Source organism: Panthera onca, chromosome A1 (genome assembly GCF_046562875.1).
Source record: "Panthera onca isolate mPanOnc1 chromosome A1, mPanOnc1 haplotype 2, whole genome shotgun sequence".
Taxonomy (NCBI): Eukaryota; Metazoa; Chordata; class Mammalia; order Carnivora; family Felidae; genus Panthera; species Panthera onca.
This window is the reverse complement of record NC_138339.1, coordinates 87,989,713-88,009,179: the sequence shown is the minus strand read 5'-3', so window position 1 is coordinate 88,009,179 and position 19,467 is coordinate 87,989,713. Positions and strand designations below refer to the sequence as shown.

The window sequence follows — 19,467 nt, the reverse complement described above, 5'->3', positions numbered from 1 at the left end:
GTGTTTTGACAGCAGAGGTGATAACGTCCCTCGTTATGCAAATAGGATGGACTATTATGAAAGTGCTATTTGATATATGTAAATGTCAACTAATTTAAATCTAAATCCTTTAATCTTATTTTTAAAAAGTCACTGCTATGAGAACACTGTAAAAATAATATGGGATATTTAATCTTACATAATAAGCAGCTATCAGCACTGAGATCTCCTTTTCCTCTTGAAAGCCCTTAAGCTATATATTGAACACAAGAATCAAAAAAGATAATCATTCACAGAAAAGAAATGGTGGGAAAAAATTAGAGTATTACTCCATTTATAAGGATACTTTTTTTAATAACTACACTTTTTATAATAAGCCATCAGTTCTCAAAATTTAAATATTTTAAAAAGACATATCATATGTCTTTGGGGAGTAAGATACAAAATTACAGAAGCCTGATACTCTATATATACTAGATATCTTTAGGTCATGAATTAAAATTAAAGAAAGGATCATCCATAATATAAAATAAACCCAGAGAACCCGAGTATTAAAAGTGTGTATTTTACTTTGTTTTAAATTATATCTGAAAATATTTGAAAGTAATGAAAATAAATTGCCGTGAAATGTGGAAGTTAACCAGAAAGCATTCCACAATGGATTCTTCATTTGCAAGCAACAGCTCCAATTATCCTATCCAGTCTTATGTCAGAGAATGCAACTACTTTACACATGGCTCAGAATTTCCCTGTTTTAGTTGGTGTCTGACAAGGGACCTGAAAAATTCCCACATGTATTATGTAATGCTAAGCCAATGTCCTGGCTATTTAATAGATTATTTGGCTCCAATTCAAAGTTATCGGAACAGGAAAGCTGTTATACACTTGGTCTGATCATCAGCTGTCTTTTGATTTCTTTAATTTAATTTCTAAATTCTTTATCACCTTGAGTAAATTTCTTTAAATTAAAATTTTCTGTGGTTATCTAATTGCAGAAGCTATTATGATATAATTAGTTCTGGTGGATTAAGCGCTGCTTAAATACTAAGACCATCCATTCTCCTTTGCCCAATGCCTTTCTACGAAACTGTGGCTCAGTTGTGCCTCTGAGAATACTATATATGTTGAGTAACATCATGTCCACACAGTGCTTATCAAAAACTCCAGTGGTAATTTGAAATGTTGGAAGTAGTTCAAAAGTTTTAAAGAGTTATATAAACAACACACATTTGACAAATACACATGAAAAAATTAGCTATAAGACATTAAAATCACATTACAATAGAAAACATTCATGAAGCACAATTGCATTATATATTTGCTGTTGCCAAACACTGTCCATCTATCTATTTTTAGAAACAGTCTTAAATATCACTCAACTGGGCAACTTTCCTGTGTTTCCTATAGTCTTACCTTAGAAGCCAGCGGCACGTTAGATTGATATTTCCCTTGCATGTGCAAGACCCCAAAGAGACAAACAGGCTTCCTCTATCACAGAAAAGCCAACCCATGAATCCACAGCAAATGCATATGGGACAATTTCCTTTCTTTTCGTTTAGCTGAGGCCGGTGGCACTATCGGCTTACAGGACTATGCCTGCCTAAGCGCTTATTCACTTTAAGGTGGAAGGTCAGGGTGAACAGATTAGAGTGTGGTGACAAGGCGGGGAAGACGAGAACTTCTACAGATCCTGGTTTCAAAATACAAATAACCAAACAAGCAGAGAAACATCCCAGGAGAAAAGTCTCTTCAGAAAGGCAGAGGGAGCGCTCCTCCAGAGCCAAACTTAGAAGAGTTCCTACATATCATCACCCCATACTTCCCAACTTTGAAACGAGAGACACTTTTGAAAAAGAGCAGGGCAGGGATTTTAATTAGTGAAAAAGGATGGGAAATATTTTGCCTGAGAAAATTTATATGCATATATCAAACATGTATATAAAATGGTCAGAACACCACTGGATATGTTTTCCCTTTTGAAATACGCAAGGTAAAGACAAACAAGCTTAAATTTCAGTAAAAATTAAGGTATTTTCCTGCTTTCCATAAAAATGAATATTTCTTGAAGTCTTGCCTGCTGAACATTTTTAAAATACGAAATCTGATATTATTATGTACACATGCAGACTACTACGCAGTGATGATGCGACGTTTTCATGAAGTAAAATATGTCACGAGATGTGGCTTAGAACATTTGATTATGGATCACCACGTTTCAGGGCTGCCAGTAAAAATTCAGAGTTAGGAAGGTCAACAATAGCTCAGGAGTTGTTTTCTTAGCATAACTATTTTTCTAAGCTGATTTTTATGCAAAAATTATTTTGCAAAGTCGGTTTTGAGTATTAATTTGTAGGAGGCCTAGAGTGGCTGAGAAAGATATTATGTAACTTTAGTAGCTTTTAAAACTGTTTTGTATGTATACGAAGAAGAAGAGAATCGCTAAACTCCGTGTAGCAGAATTTCAAGTTATGCTGAGAACTTTCATTACATACAATCAACCATAAGCTTAAAATAATTCCAGCAGCCCTGCTGCTAACTTCTCTCCACATGAAAGAAGCATTCTTGGAAAATGACAGAGCCACAGAGAAACAATCAGTAATTAAAAAAAGAAGAAGAAAAAGAAACGCTCTACCACAGTTACACTCTATGGAGTTACAGTCTTCTGCATTTTTTTTTCTTTTCGTCAACCTAAATATAAGAAAAATAAAATCAAGCTGCTTACTAAAAAGGGGAACTTCATTATGGCAGGCTTCTGTTCACTTTGAGTTTGGCATAAGCAGACAGATGAAGGCAGAGTGGTTTTGAGACCCAAGTAGAGAAGAATATCTTGTGGACAGATGCTAAAGATCCTTCTCCCACCCCAGCTCTCTCATTTACAAACAAGTTCCCTTGAGTGACACACACCGCCTCCCCCCTTCCCAGCCTCACTCTTTTTTGCGCTCTTCCTCCCTCTCTCCCTCCCTCCCACAAAATCCCTCCCCTTCACACAGAAGAATCTTGACAGAATGGCAGGAAACACGCACAGACTGGTCGGGGAAGGATATGATGTCAGCAACCACGAACAATAAAAGGTGTAAAGGTGCTTCCTTCCCTAAACTGTTCCAGAAGTGTAAAATGGGAACCAAAACTCTTCACTTCCTTCTCTGAGCAGAACTGTCTGAGTGTGCCTTGCTGCATGCCACACACAGAGAGGCCTTTGAGAGGTTCAGATAAGGGACAATGACAGAAACGCAGACATGGAGACACAATTTTGTATTTCTATTTTTAAAGCACCTAAGAAAAATCCATTTCAGGTCTAGTTTCGTCTTTTGTATGATTGCTTTAAGGAATAAGAACAAGAAAACGAATTCACTTTGGTCAAGGAGGAGATACATCACAATTACCATTTACTATGTCTCGCAGAAGTCATCTGACACAGCTAACGCAGCCGTATAATCTTAATTTACCCTTCGAGGCAAATGAAGAATTCTATACAGACAAAGAGCCAATTGGATAAATTATATTTTTGGTAAAAAATAGAATCACAAAAGCTGTCCAAAAAACAAAAAAAAAAAAATCAATGTTTGTTAGTAAAACACATTACTTCTTTGCAACCATAGTTTAAAAAAAGATATAGTGAGTGGGGGGAATAGATGACTGTGTTATTGCAGTTCTCAAAGTTGTCCAAAAAATTCAGAGTAAGAACCAAAGAAACTAACATAAACTTTCAGTATATAACGAAACTATTTATTTTAATCTCATCGCTATTAGGTTCCTTCTAACATGGAAATGGCAGTCTACCATAAGGTTTCTGTAGGAAGAAAACCACAAATCAAGTGGATCTGAGTCATCTTCAGATTTCAATCATCTTCCCACAACACTTTGATTTAGAAATTAAACACAACCTTCAGTTATGTGTTTTGATCATAGAGTGAGACTGCCATGCCACATTAAAAGATGTGGGAAGAAATTAATTCTCTTCTGCTAAACTTATCTTTGCAAAGCATGTATTTTGCTACAATAAGCACAATGCAGTCACTTAAATAAAAACAACCTATGAAAAATGATCAAACATTAAAATATGTGATGTCAATCTGCAAAGAAAGAATTCTGGTTTTCTTTTACTCATATTAGCAAATAACTTCTTCGCTGTCTTATATTTTCACTAACACTAGCATCTTCATACAGAGTTTTATAAAAACTAAAGGCTGAAAACCAAGCACAGTATGTCCAACAAAAAATGATACTGTCATATAAACACAAACCGGATGCTTAGTAGGAGACGAAAATGATCTTAAGCCCAGTTGCTGCAAGCCTGACATTAGTAATTCAAATAAGTAAATGATTCATTATTATTTGAAGTGGAAAACTTTGCTTATTATGGTACAGAGATACATTTAACTTTCTCCTTTATGACATATTTGAAAGACATATGAGGCATGTAACTATATTTTGGTTAAAATGAACAAGTAGAACTTTTACTTTTTTTTTCTGCTTAAGAGGTATTTTGAACTTCGAAAGACATAACAATTATTATTATTCTTATTGTTACTCAACTATGTTATATCCTAAGAGTTGGGGAATACTTCCTTGGTCCTGAAACTCATTCCACGTCTCTTGAAGTAAATTTATGATGTTGTATTACCCTAGCTATGAATGCTAGCTGATTTCATTTTAAAGACACATAGTCAAAACTTACCTTCCTAAGGGTACTTAAAAAACCACTATTATTTACCTCTGGATAGATACCATCATGCCAAATACAAAGTTATCTTCTCAATTTATTTCAATTTAGTGGCAATATAATGGAATTTGGAATTGTCACCAAGTCTCAGTAACATAGTGTCACATACAAATAATAATGTCATCTGTCAGTTCCTCATACATGCCACACTCCTTCCTACCACAGGGCCTTTGAATATGCAATCCCCCCTGCCTGGAATGCTCCACCTTCCCCTCTGTGCCCCCTTAACTTCTTCCTCTCCTTTCTGTCTTAGGTCTAATTTCACCTCCTCAGGAAGCACTCCATCCTTTCATGATCACAACAAATCCCCCGTTAAGACTCACAGCACCATGCCTTTCTCTGTAGCACTTGTCACAACTGAAATTGCCTGTCTTCTTCAACATCTGTGGGCCAACTCTGTTTTGTATCACTTTCGTAATCACATTATCTACCCCACTGCCAGGCACATCAGAGGAGCTGGTAACTCAGTTGATTAACAAATTTAAGATTTTCACCTCTCAGGTATGTATTTTCTTCAGTTCCTAGTTTTAATGACTATTCCTGAGAATATTTTCATATTTCTGCTTATACAGAAGCAAGTTGACAACCTCATTTAATCCTCTGTCATATTTATATAGCATCTCATATATGGAATAAGAGTAACTCACAACCCGAAGTCGAAGTGGAAAGAATTTTGGAGTCAGGAGGCTCAGGTCTGAACTTGAGCTTGTTGTTTGCTCTTGCCTACAACAAGCTGGGAACAAACTTCTTGACGTGCAGGATGGCTACGAGCACTAGGTGTGGTACTGTATGCAAAGTGGGTACACAGCAGCACTGCAGACATGACCTACTACTTGGAAGACTGCTTCAGTTTTGAGGCATAAAACAAAAGTCGTGTTATACAACGAGGCTACCAAGCGAATCATAGTCCTTACGTACACCGTGAAGACTTCACTTTCCAGAGCTAATGATGAGCAAGTTCTAACAGGTAATGCTTCATTTATTCCTTAACAATAATCATTATATGAAGAAAAAAATTTACAGTGTTATAAAAATTAAGAAGTTTCTCTTAAGTATCAGTCATGGAAGAGCTTCAGGCTGCAAAAGCAGAAATAACTAGGGAAATATATCAATTTTCCCAATGACCATGGCTGCTGAAAACTCTACATTAATGCTTCTAGTCCTACTTTAATATCTTTCCCCAAGGACAAAAGGAGATGAAATGTATGTCAGAAATATAATAAGGCTAAAAAGGAACTCGTTTTGAAAACCTCTGCAATTAATTTAATAAGTGGGCCTAACCTGCCGTTATCACTGACATAAATCATTTTATTTACACAGTTCTAGAATTTAGGAGACACGCATACCTTCAAACAACCGTGTTGCATTATAAACAATTTAATAAACACGAGGGAAGCATACCTTCCCCGTCATGGTTTTCCATGGTATATTCTGTCTTGAACATTTTTTTCACACTGCAGCTTAAACAGCCTTCTTCATTCCCCGTTCCAAAATAAACTCCAAATGGTCTAAATATGTCAAGAGCCTCATGCTGTTGAACCACATCACAGTTTTTTTTTTTGCCTTTCCACATCATATTAAGTAATTAATTCAGGGTTCTATCATGTCTTTGTTTTCCTAATTTTTCCCAACAGTACAGCCACCACCTTTTCTTTCAAAAGCCACTTAGTGATGTGCCAGGGCTTACCACAAAGGTAACCCCTGCATTGCGTCATCACAAAGCAACAGCTACTATTTGGCATCACAGATTGCGTTCTGTTCCCCAGCTGTAACCTCTCAGTAAGAACACGCAGCTGGATTTTGTGTCGCTCTTACTGAACAAAGCAAGTAAAGCACCACACAACACCAGTATCGGTGAAACAAAATTGCCAGCCTTCAAAGCAAGCTAGGATTGAAGAGGGAGATGTTGTTATACGTTTTCGTGTTACTATAACAAAATCTGAGTTCCTGGGCATCTCATAATCCTTTCAGAAAAACATTTTATGTTCATTATTTTCTTAATCTTTTATATATCTTATTTCATCACTAAAGTGGAAAAACTCTATAAATTTCTTTCTCAAAAGCCTATATGTACCAGACACCATGTTCAGCCTTACTGATACATTGGTGTGTGTGTCTGGGTGTGTGTGGGGAGAACATTTTTGTGCAAACCTGCAGCAAATGGAAAAGCTCCATTTCAGTCTTTGATAATGTGAAGATAAAACAGTAGGAGTACATTTTAAGACACCTGAGTAGTCTTAAATAATCACAATATTACTAAGAAATCACAATATTACGAAGTAATCACACCAAATAATCAAATAATCACAATATCACCAAATAATCACAATAAATAATCACAATATTAGTAAGAAAGTGATATAACTGGTTAAAAGGCAGTCTAAGTAATTATTCTGTATTCAAATATTACGTTAAACAATTGAAAATTATGTCCTAAAAATAATTTGCTTCTGTTTTTATTTTCCTAATTTAGTTAATATTTGAAGATGACCTTGAAATAGAAAGAAATAACTACTGTCCTCCTGCCAATGTTTTTGTTATACATTAAGGAGAATAAGCTTGATAAATCACCCACTATTTACACTGAATGTCATTTACTTTTTGTCTTTGGTCGAACTTCAGGAATTTATAAAGTTTACATAAAAGCCTTTCATCTAATATACATAATAGCCAAAATGCCATAATAATGTCTCTCAAAATATAGATATTTGATATTGCTGTTCTATGTGGCTCAACATGGAAACCAGTGATTCATCAATTTTTCTATTCTGCTCATCTCTTTTACAGCATCCTAATCAACCTAATTAAGGCTTTGTTCATCTGAAACCTCTGATGACAATTTGTTTAACTCTATCCCACTGTGGTCTTCTTATAAGGAGAATTAAATCTGATCTTCTGACAGCAATCATTAAATGATCCCAACTGGCCCCAATTAAGCCACATGGCTCACGGGCTTCCATACAGTCAAGTGCCAAGTTCTCTGCTCCATTCGCACATCATTCTTTACCTTGGTTTATTTTCTTAAAGCCAATTAAGTATGTGTCTTATCGAGTGGAACTAAATTTCCTTGTGTACATTAGCTTAAGATACAGTGCATCAATTGACTTTGCAGTCACACTGAAGTATCACACAGGGCTCCTAAAGCCATTCTCTCTAGCTGTAGTGCTATTAATGAAAATAAAACAAAACAAAAAAAACACAACACTTTAAATTTACTTACCCATGCTGAAATTGATACATGTACCTTCTCAAATAATACACATAATTCAAACACTTGTGGCTAACATAAATCAACAACAACTTTCTATCTGGCTTATTTACAATGATCTTTTAATAGAGTAGTATCTGCATTTGGTAGAGCTTAACATCCTTTTTTTTTTTTTTTTAAAAAAAAGCATTTAAATTGTCTCTTTAAGAGCTGCTAAAAGAGTAGTTCCAAAGTAAGACTTCTGAAGTTAACCTTTCTTACCCTTAATTTCTGCTCTAATTTTTTTCACATATGCTCAATTGTAAGTTCTGTAATGATGTTCGCAGGCCTTCCTATGAATGCAGGTAGCCTCAGGATTTAGAGCTCATTGATTGTGTGCTACTCCAGGGACATGGCTGATTAAAAACAGCCTCGTGAGGAGGAGTAGCTCCTATTCACATCTGGCTCATCTTGTTCTAAACTCTCATACCTGTATGGAAATTTGACCCCTAGCTCTGGCTTTGGAGCACCGCACTTTTCAGAGTCCTTTACCTTCGACGTCAGGGCAGAAACAGTTAGATTAATCTCAGTATGACTGGTGTTTGACACAGTTTCTGAAGGCCTTAATCAATTATCCTGACTACTTTTCTGAGAATAAAAACAAATGTGCTGTATTTTTACATCTATTCTAATTATAGCTATCACTGATCATCTGTTGGTATCTGATGCAGGCTATCTGTCACAGTTCTCAGAGCAGATGGATTAGAACATATCTGTTCATCCTAATCATACATTAAAAACTGACATTAGGATAGAAAACTGAAATGGATGCTATGCATCTTATTGGACATTAACCTTGATGGAGCACTGCAATTCTTTTTATTCCTTGACCAACAGATGTAACTACAAAGAAAAAGGAAAATATAATAGAATCTTTAACATATTGACATTTGGAAACACCTAGAAAAATAGTTATGCGTGTTTTCTTTATGATAGCTAAATAGATAATCGTCTACTCAATAAAAGTTCTCCTCAGAAGAGGAAAATTCAAAATATTTACTACAAAATGCTGATGATTTAGAAAATACTAACAGCCTAACAGCTGATTGACCTTTAAAAAATGTATAATAAATATACCAAAATTTTGGCAAAGCAAAACAAGATGCTCGGGTGTTGTATTATGAAATATTTCTCACTGTATTATAGTAATCTCCAATAAGGTTTGATGTTAATTTTAGAGCACGCTTCTGCTAAAAAGGGCAAACCCTGCAACAGATTTAGTACAAAGAAGCCGAAAATATCCTGTGGAAAAAAAAAATCTGTAGTGAAATCAGCCAGCCCAAATCCTGCCATTACTCAGCACTGCAGTGACGTGCGGATGTTTGTAGTGGTTTGAGGAGCCAGCAGGGGTGGAAACTCTACGTACTCGACTTCAACATGATTGCAATTGAACCTCATCAAAGTAAGAGCTCATAATTTGTCACAGAAAACAGCCAATTAACATATGTTAGAAAAAGGCTTCATAAAGATAATATATGATTAAAGACCCAGTGCAGCTGTTGAAAATCAAAACTATGCATTTAAAAAAGAAATCTCAGCCTGAGCTTCCGTATGGTTAAACTGATAATGGCTACTATGATTTTTTTTAAAGGAGAAAAATATAATTACAGTGCTTCTCATAAGTTTGGGGTTATGGCAAGGGAGAACTGGGTACTGTGGTTATTATTTACTATGCCTTACTTAGTTCTATAAATAGTTGAAGCCCTTGCCAAAACTCTGTAGTTACTTTGTTATAGTGCTATTTTAAAACACAGACCTTCATTGTGAGCTAAATAGCCTTCAGGATGCACTTTGTAGTTATAGCATTCCTCTCAAAACTATATCCTCCCTTTATCTGTGCAGAACTCCAGGACAAGAGGACTCGACATGACAGTCCTGCTCGCTGTAGAACACACTGGGGCTGTGTGACTCTAGGTTTCGACACTTGAGAACTTTTGTCAGGGTTGATGGTCAGGAAAGACAACGCGTCAATGTGAGAAATGAGACTATGGTGCATGTGTGTAGTACAGATCCTCTAACATGACGTAGTGCAGGCCACCTGCCACAGCTTCGGAGCAGATAAGCTACACGTAACTCAATGTATGGGGGGTACTCTCCTCGGAGATTTAAACGAAACTTTAGCGTGGACCAAGCGAGCAAATCAAATCTTGGCTAAATTGATACCATCGGAGACCGTGAACCAAAATCATGATGCTTGATATTACAGATATCAATGAAAAAGTTTGATCTTTAGTTACAGAGACATAAATATGTCAAGCAGGATGCTAGGTCCTAGGGACACCACTGTGAACAGAACAAACAAGGTCCTGGTGTTGATGAAACTTACACTTTAAAGTTTGAAAGAGAGAGGCAATCAACAAGTACACCAGTATGATGATTTTAGATAGAGAAGTGCTGGAAAGAAAATACCACACTAGGACAGGCGAGGGGGTGACTAAACAGGAAAGAGCAGAGCTGGACAGTGCTCTCAGGGAAGATGATATTTGAGCAGATGACATCTGAGGACAGATCTAAAATACAGATGGAGGCAGGCAGTATTTGGAGGATGCCTACTCCAGCCTGAACACTCCATGAATACTCTGCCTGTCACTATTGCTACAAACTCGGCTAATCCATAGTTTCCCAAACCTCAGTGTCCTCATCTACAGAATAGGAATAATTATATATATATTCTATGATAAGGCTGTGAGGCTCAAATAAAAAACAGCACCACATTCATTTGTAAAAATTCAGTTAGATGCAACTCAATTTCATAAATTCATTGTGTCAACTTGTTTCCTTCACTTCAACATTGTATAATTTCATAAAAATTATAAATACTTTGAAGCACTGACAATATAGTATAATGCAAACGGTTTCTAAACTGATATGAAATGAATCCAAAGGGGCTTCTTCCCTTGAAATGTGGGTGTTTCATTAAATCAGTGTCCACTGACTGAACTAGTTCTTGGGCAAAGAAGTTCTTTTCACGGTGTTAAATATGCACAGCACCATGAGCTATCTGACAAATACAATGAAAAACTTCTGCAAGTGTGAAATACAGAATTATATTTTTAAAATCATGCCTCTTTTCTTCTAGAAATAAACAATCTTACAACATTACTGATGTACCTGAGTCACTAGGGTAGGTTGATTTATTTCCTCTCTCACAGGACCCAACTCCCAAGCAATCAGAACAGTTTTGATTAAGATCTCAGTGATATTTGAAAATCCCAGTGTCTCACCGAATGGGAAATGTTCACATATCTTTGGACATACCCATCTAATGAGAGTAAGCTATGTAGCCTCCAGCCAAACAGATTAATTTCCAACTTGGAATGAATAGACAAATTGAATCATCGAGTATTTTTTAAATTAAAGCATTTTAAGAAGAAAAAATAAAAAATTTAAGGATTACAAGTTTTAATAAATAAAATTTGGAGTAAAAAGCAACAGACACATTTTAATCTTAAAATTTGTTAAACAGAAATGTCTAATGAAAAACTGGTATTTTAAGTAAGGAGAGGGTCAAAATTTTCTATGCAACAAAACTTTAAGAAATGACAGGTATACACTTTCAATTCTCCCTACCCGGCCACTTTCTCGGGGAGTAGTATAAATTTGATCCTTTATTGTACTAATTTCTTTTTATTTCATATTTGGTGGACATACTTTACCAATTTTAAAATAGGGTAAGTTGTATAATTTACCATGAAGCCTAAATTTACACTAATCTATTTTCATTTGTAATGGATTTAGTGCCCTGAAAAAGAATCGCAAGTTGGAAAAGGTTTTTTTTTTTCTTCTTGGAATCAAGAGTCTTCTTTCCTCTCCTTTGTGAATCATGATATAGATATTTATTCTAATAAAAATCAGCATAGTGTTTGACTCTTCTCAACGCTAACCAGTATTTCACACTGCAAACTCCTCTCCCTCCCTGCCTATATTGTAAAGTGACCTTCGAAGGACGCTTGCCTCCCCCTCCAAAACCCCGTCATAATTGCATGCAAAGCAGGCATGTAAATCTGAGTCTCTTCTCTCTTTGTAGCGCTGCCTGCTCCATTTTTTCATTTCATCACCTTTCTTTATCTCTTCTTCCACATGTTGAGAACTGAGGGGATATGGAAAGTGAAACTGTCAAAGAGCTAGGAATAGAGGTGTTCTCAGATGAAGAGAATGTTTCCTCCATATACCCGGACAGAGCAAGTTTGTTTCAGAGCATACCCGCCATGGGCCTAGGGTAAACTAAGTCGGTTCCTACGCTGAAGGCCTGGCAGCAGGCTCCTTATCTCAGCTTGTCTACACATTCTGTCCCAGGCTATTTTCAAGGATAGCCCAAGTCATCCTTGGCAGATACTAATACATGGAAAGTATTACAGTACTTCCCCTGTAAAAAAGACCATGCTATTGCAGATCAGAAATTTACTGAAATGAAGTTTTTTTTAATCCCCATTCTCTAAAAGATTTAAAAGAAAGCACCCACTGGTGGAAGCAAGCTCATGACTCTCATCAGAAACCCCAGAGTGGATTCCAAAGATTAGTGGTTCCTAAGGATTATGACAAGCTATTCCTCAAAAAAAAAAAAAAAAAAAAAAAGTCAGGAAATTAAAAAAAAAATTAGGAAAACAAATTCTTTGCTGCAGGACTTTTCATATTCTTCAGTATGCTAGATGCCAAAATCTGGAGTATTTCCAAATGTATCCAGAATATGTTTTGGGAAATGCTAGCTTTAAAGAAAGGAATAAGCTTTTTCTGACTACTGAATACATTGCACTGCTGAAATGCCCTAAACCAACACTTTGCTTAGTGCCTGGCTCAAGGAAAACATAATAGTATTGTTGAATAATTGATAAAACAAAGAAAACTACACTTCACCTTTACAAAGAAGTATAAATATGATATCAAGTGCAGAAAATTGCTGTTCTTTTAAAGTAAAAATATTAATAAAATATTTAGCAATTAGTGCAACATAGTTCTAAAGCACCAAGAAGTGCTGGAGTGGAGTGAAAAGAAGGCTGTATTTGTAACCAGACTCTTGGTTGGGCTCTGCTACCCATGAGCTGCCAGTCAACTGTTTTGAGTCTCATTGTCCTTAGATATATACATTATTTTTTCCCCACACTTCTTGCTTTGAAAAGTTGGTGCACCTCAGCCTCAAGCAGTTAAGACTAAGGTTACATTATGCACTTTGGACCACGAATCGTATTTAGAAAGTTAATAAATAACAGCTATGAATTATAAAATACTATGACACTAAAAGCTTTACATATATTAACTCCAATCTTCACAACAGCCTATGAGAAAGACTATTTCATCACTTCCAATTTACAGAAAAAAAGCTGCAGGACAGAGAGGTTAAGTTACTTGCCCAAGGTCACAAAGCTAGTGTTAGAATATATATAGTTATAAAGTATATAAATCTAGTCCCAGACTCTAGTGGAACTGCATACTCTGCTAATTCTCCATGCAGCAAGGTACTATGCATGAGAGGGCTTTCAAGTTAAAATTCTATGCAGAAAATTACGTTCAGAAGGTTTTAGTGAAATCTAAGAAGTATTTTTTTTAAGTTTATTTTGAGAAAGAGCATGTGCGAGCATGAGTGGGGCAGGGGCAGAGGGAGGGCGAGGGAGGGAGACAGAGAGAGAGAGAGAGAGAGAGAGAGAGAGAGAGAGAGAGAGAGATTGAGGATGAATCCCAAGCAGGGTCCATGCTGTCAGCAGAGCCTGATGTGGGGCTCAATCCCATGAACCATGAGATCATGACCTGAGCCAAAATCAACGGTTGGATGCTTAACCAACTGAGCCACCCAGGCACCCTGTAATCTAAGAAGCACTTTTTAAAAGAGCGTTCTTTAACTGATCTAACATTCTCTTATTCTTGATGGCAAAAAGAACTCACTTCACTGTGCCACGTAGGGGAAAAGAATGAAACCTGAGTTAGATATTTGTTATTAGAGTACCAGGATTTACTGGCTCATCAGCATCCTTGAGTTTCCCCCTTCTTTTCTACAAACGAATTGGTTGCTCACAAGGGAAATCAGGTGAATGTCTATGAATCAGCATACATTCACCATGAACTCCTGGGAAAAATGTGAAAACAGGAGCCTTCCTGAGGATGGGTCAGGGGCATCAACTTCATTGATTATTAAGATGAGAATTACAAAGAGTATTACAGTTTGTTTTGTTTTTGTTTTGTCTCTAGGTTTGAGACAGTCATCTTGCTCTTCTTCAAAGGACCTTGGGTAAGTTTGTAACCCAGATCTAATTAACTCTGGTTTTACCTTGATCATTACTCCCAACCCCCTTTCTGTTCCTCCTCTTGTTCTTCCTTCCCGTTGTGCTTCTCCTTCATCTCCTCAAATTATAGCCTCTCACAATATTCTTCTTTATGCAGTGGAGCTCCCACTTCAGAATTTTATACATTTACCTACTTCTTTAGAATTCTTTGTGTTTGAGACTTCTGGCTATAACTATGCAATTCACACTCTTTAAATACATTATTTTAGAAGTAGTTTTATGTAGATCAGCTTTATAAGTCACACACCTAATAAAATTTACTATTAATTGTATAAAAACAGTTGACATAATTGGCAATATATTTATAATTGTTGAAGAAAAATAATACACTTTGGTGTATTACAGAAGTTCACATCAGTTTTTCCACAATGTATCATACAGCCTGGCTTTGTCACAGCCTACAGAGTATGAGGAAGTAATAGTTTGTATATTTTCAGTGTATCAGACTTTTCTCCTACTTTCATAGGGAGAGCACTGTGGTACAGAGGTACATATATATTCATTTATGTATTCATATATATTATTTTACCGGTTGATGAGCAAACTGGGCCAGAGCCATTCAAAAACTTCACAATCGACAATGACCCATTATTTCAAGCCTGAATTCAATTTAAGATGCTGAGCTGCTGATTAGGCAAAGTGAAAGCTCAACATGGCCGCTTCTATAGCCCATGCACTTAAAGACGGTAAACAGGAAATCTCTGAAATTTCTAATCCGTTAAGAAAGTGCCTGTTGGCAAATATTGCCTTTCACAGTGAAGAGATGTTTGGAATAAATTTTATATCAGGGTCACTCATGCTTGTAGGTGGGTCTGGTAATAAAAGAGTTCTGATAAGTGTAGAGGTGACATCACTTTTAGATGCTAGAAAAATGAACATTACCATCAAGTAACTAGTTAACATACCAAATCATTATTTGCCTACTCTTCTGAGAATTCTGAAATTAAAAATTATACAACAATGCTTCTCTTATATATTTTATGAATTGGATAACAGTGAATATAGCAATTTCTATTCATTTCCTTTTAAAAAGGTAGGATAAATACTTAATAAATGTTTCTCTAAACTTATGGAGAATTTCAGGATGGGAGTAGAAATTTTAATTTCCTTAAACTGGATCTTTAGGAGATCCACTTTAAAATTTATCTAAATTTTGCCATGTTAGAGAAGTTCAAAATAATCAATTTTTTTGGTTGAAATATGTATCTATATTTCCATTCAACCAAGGCAAGAGTAGACATGCCAGATATTAATGCTGGCAGAGGCAATGCAAGGTCATACCATTTTCTCCTCCTTCAGATAATACCATCCCCAAATTATTTCACAAAGATTCCACCTCTCCTATTTTTAAGGCCTTCCGGAAAAGGAGCAACATAACCTTCCTCAGTAACCTATTTTGATATTTCACAACTCTCACTCAGGAAATTCTGACTTATAGCTAATCCCTCACAGAATACTTTATGCCCACTCCTCTTGTTCTACCCTCTGGACAGAGAACAACATTTGATGATCATGGCCTCATTTTATACACTTCAAGACTGTATACTGAATTATAGCTGTTTTTGTTATCCTTACCCCCCCCCCCCCACCATATTTGCAGATCTTCATTTCAAGTCATATCTGTCTTTAACTCTGTAGTCTAAAAATATACATAGTACTCAAAACAGGCTCTTGTATATTCCTATCAAATATATATTTTTAATTATCCACACACTGCATAAAATGTAAAGCCAACGTTTATCTTTGCATTTATTTCAATTGTGCATTGTTTTCCCTTGCCAGATTTGTTTCTAGCCAACTCTTCCACATTTTGTATGTGAAGAGGTTATTTGTTTCTCCTTAGCTTCATGATTTCTGACCACTTCTTCAGTTTATCAAGGACATGCTGACTTCCGATCCTATCTTCCAAGGGTCAGACTTTACACTGTTTACATAGGACTCGTTAATGTGTAATTTTTTCTTTAATGTTTATTTGAGAGAGAGAGAGAGAGACAACACACACTTGTGGGGGAGGGGCAGAGACAGAGGGGGAGAGAGAGTCCCAAGCAGGCTCTGCAAAGTCAGAGCAGAGCCTGACAAGGGGCTCCATCTCAAGAACCTTGAGGTCATGACCTGAGCCAAAATCAAGAGTCGGATGCTTAATCGACTGAGGCACCCATGGGCCCTTAGTGTTTTTAAATTTAGTGAATAAATTATTTCACTATTCCTTCAGCAACCATTCAAATATGTGTGGTTTAGGATATTTTTCCAATTTATGAATGAGAATGTCACACAGAACAAAATCAAAAGCCTTGGAAAGTTGAGATTATACCTAATTCGTCTCCTTCACACTCTATACTGCAGGTTAAAAGTCCTCATAGGACCCGTTTTTAATGATGCTGTGTTGGCTCATACTGACACCAGGGTGTTAGAGAATGTATACAAAATGTACAACAAATCTCTGTGATTTTTCCTAATCTATTTTAAGTTTGCAAATAAGAGAGTTACTAACAGTGGTTTCCTTTGCTTTCTTTTAAAAATATCATCCCTGATAGTTACCTTATAGTCTTTATTTAAAACTTCTAAATAAATAAATAAATAAAAAATTAGAAATTCTTAGGGGGTACCTGGCTGGCTGGGTCAGTTGAGAGTCTGACTCTTGATTTTGGCTCAGGTCATGATCTCATGATTCGTGAGATGGAGCCCCATATCCGGCTTTGCACTGAGCGCATGGAGCCTGCTTGGGATTCTCTCTCTCCCCCTCTTTCCCTGTGTCTCTCCCCTACTTGTGCTTTCTTTCTCTCAGAATAAGAAAAATAATGAAAAATTCTTAGGACTAGTATCTTGTAGCCCTGCAATTGCATTATAAGAATTCCTGCTACTAAAATTATCTTAGCTTTAGGTAGACCTGTCCAGGCATTCCATGATATTTTCTTTGTTCCTTAGTATCACTTGATTCCAGAGGTCATAGGTACGTATGTTACATTTCACGTGTATGTGACCACAAACATGAGCTCATTTTGCTGCAAAGAAACATTCATTCCTTCATTCAATAGGGTTTTTTTGTTGTTGTTTTGTGTGTGTGTGTGTGTGTGTGTGTGTGTGTGTGTGTGTGTGTGATTTAGTACTTACTGTGCTTTAGGAACAATTTTAAGGGATATACCAAAGAATAAAACAGATAAAAATTCATGCCTTTGTGGAACTTACAATATTCCTGGTATTATCTATATTTACTTTCACCTCCACGTGGAAAAATGGGCTACCCTTGATTTTATCCTTTGCTATCGTTGTTCTTATTGGTTAAACTGAATGAATTTGTAAATATCATACTCTGTGATTCTCCTTATCAAATTTTAAGCCTTTACTATTTCTTAGAACTTTCACTTCCATACTGTTTTTAATTTCTTCTTTACTCATAATATTTTTATAATTTCCATTCCTCATATGGGCCTTTCTTCAGCCAACCAGATACTTTCTTTCCTCTTTAATGCTTGTGATACAAGATGAAGTGGTATTTGATCACTTGTGCAATCCCTCATTTAAAATTTCCTAAGAATACTTTAAAAGTATTTCCAAGTCCTTTGAAATATGCTCCATTAATAATCACCTTTTTATACTGAAGAATTCTTCGGATCTTTAATTCTTGCTTGTGACTAGATCCTAACAGATTATGAATTTTTGGCCAATCACTAGGTTTGATACAGCATTAATTAATGAATAACATTGTCTTAGTGTTATTGAAAGACAAAAAAATCCTAGTAAATCAAGAAAGCCAAGTCACTTTCCTGTTTCTTAACTATATGTCTGGGTAATCTGTGAGTGTAATATTTAGATATTTCTATTCTACTAGGATGAAAGCAAGTGATCCATGATTCCCTATTGTATAATAAAAGATAACAGATTAGAAATAGAGTGCAATTACAAAAATAAACCACACGGAAAATATGAAGATACATGGTGAGGAAAATCCTTTCCTAAGAATTTATGGATATAGCATCAGGCATCAGAATTATAGTAAATAAAGAAGTGGGAGATATGGTGATGATTTATTTGTCACTATTTTAGTTTTCATTAAATATGTTGAAAAAAGTTCTCAGGAGGAGAAAATAGATAAAAAAAGAAAACAGCTCTGATATGCAGCTGGATATATGCCAACATGTCAGCTCCTAGGGAAATTTTACATGTCTTTATGAGAACCTGAATAATAATAATATTTTCAAAGGTAATATATTGGATTAGGATGTCACTAGCTTCTGAAGAAAGGCAACTTTTCCTTTTCTAGGAGGCTTGAAATTAGGAATGGGTGTCATCCTACAGTGTAATGTTTGAACTGAGAAGGCACAAGACAATGCTCAGCCATCTACCCATAGAGACTTTCACCCCTCTCCTAACCCCGCCCTAGAAACTGGAAAAAGGTATGGTGCAGAGAGAGGCACACCACTGCAAGTGACTAAGAGATACAACAGACAGGGTTATTTTAGAAGATTCTAATATATTGGGCAGTGGTGCCTGGTTTACCTTAGTGTTTCCTCTATCTCATTTCTTTTTTGAATTCAGGACTTTGTAAAATGTCTCTTTATTGCTTTTTGTGTGTTTTTGTTAAGGTTTTTTTAAATCATGCCATGAAAAGCATTTCGTATTTGGGTCTGTTTGTTCCATTAGCCATTTGCCTTTCCTCAAAACTGTATTTGAAGCTTAAACACTGAAACATAGACATATTCCATCACTTAAAATATTGTGTGTGTGTGTGTGTGTGTGTTATTTAAATTCTATTTGTGGTTCAATGGTGAACCACAAATTTTTGGAATTAGAATTAAGTTTTAAAAAAATCAAAGTTTAGAATTCTACTGAGACATTGTACAAAAACAATACCAACTGCTAGGTAGGCAATGTATGCTACATGATCACATTTAAATAATTTTAGTATTTGTGAAATTCAATTTTTGTATTTAATTCAGTTTTTTCTAAGACTCCGTTTCTACCAACTAAGCTGTATTAACTAGGTAATATACATATTTCTTCTATGTCTAATAACAGATTTTATGATCTATGATCTATTGAAACTAATATCTGTGATTTTCTTTAATCCAGAAAACTATCACATTGGGAGATTCTATTTCAGGTTGGAAACTTGGAGAAAAAAAGATTTGTAGAATAAAATTTGGAATTTTGGTAAAGGAGTCTTAATTTATGTTTGATATTTTGTTTCTTTTTTTAAAATGTTTATTTATTTTGAAGAGAGAGAGAGAGAGAGAGAGAGAGAA

The 19,467-nt window shown here is 35.7% G+C and overlaps 1 protein-coding gene across 17 annotated transcripts in view; it reads right to left on the bottom strand.

Moving 5' to 3' along the window:
* MEF2C (myocyte enhancer factor 2C) overlaps nucleotides 1-19,467 on the bottom strand; it is a 151,964-nt gene that overhangs the window by 96,355 nt on the left and 36,142 nt on the right. For 2 of the 17 annotated variants that reach the window (XM_060635390.3, XM_060635395.3), the window contains exon 1: nucleotides 2,702-2,870. The exons of 13 other annotated variants lie outside the window; for them this stretch is intronic. The gene's annotated coding sequence lies outside the window, so the exon portion shown is untranslated. Of the gene's footprint in view, nucleotides 1-1,392; nucleotides 1,753-2,701; nucleotides 2,871-19,467 lie in introns of those variants that run through there. 2 more of the 17 variants (XM_060635391.3, XM_060635393.3) reach the window with 1 other exon arrangement.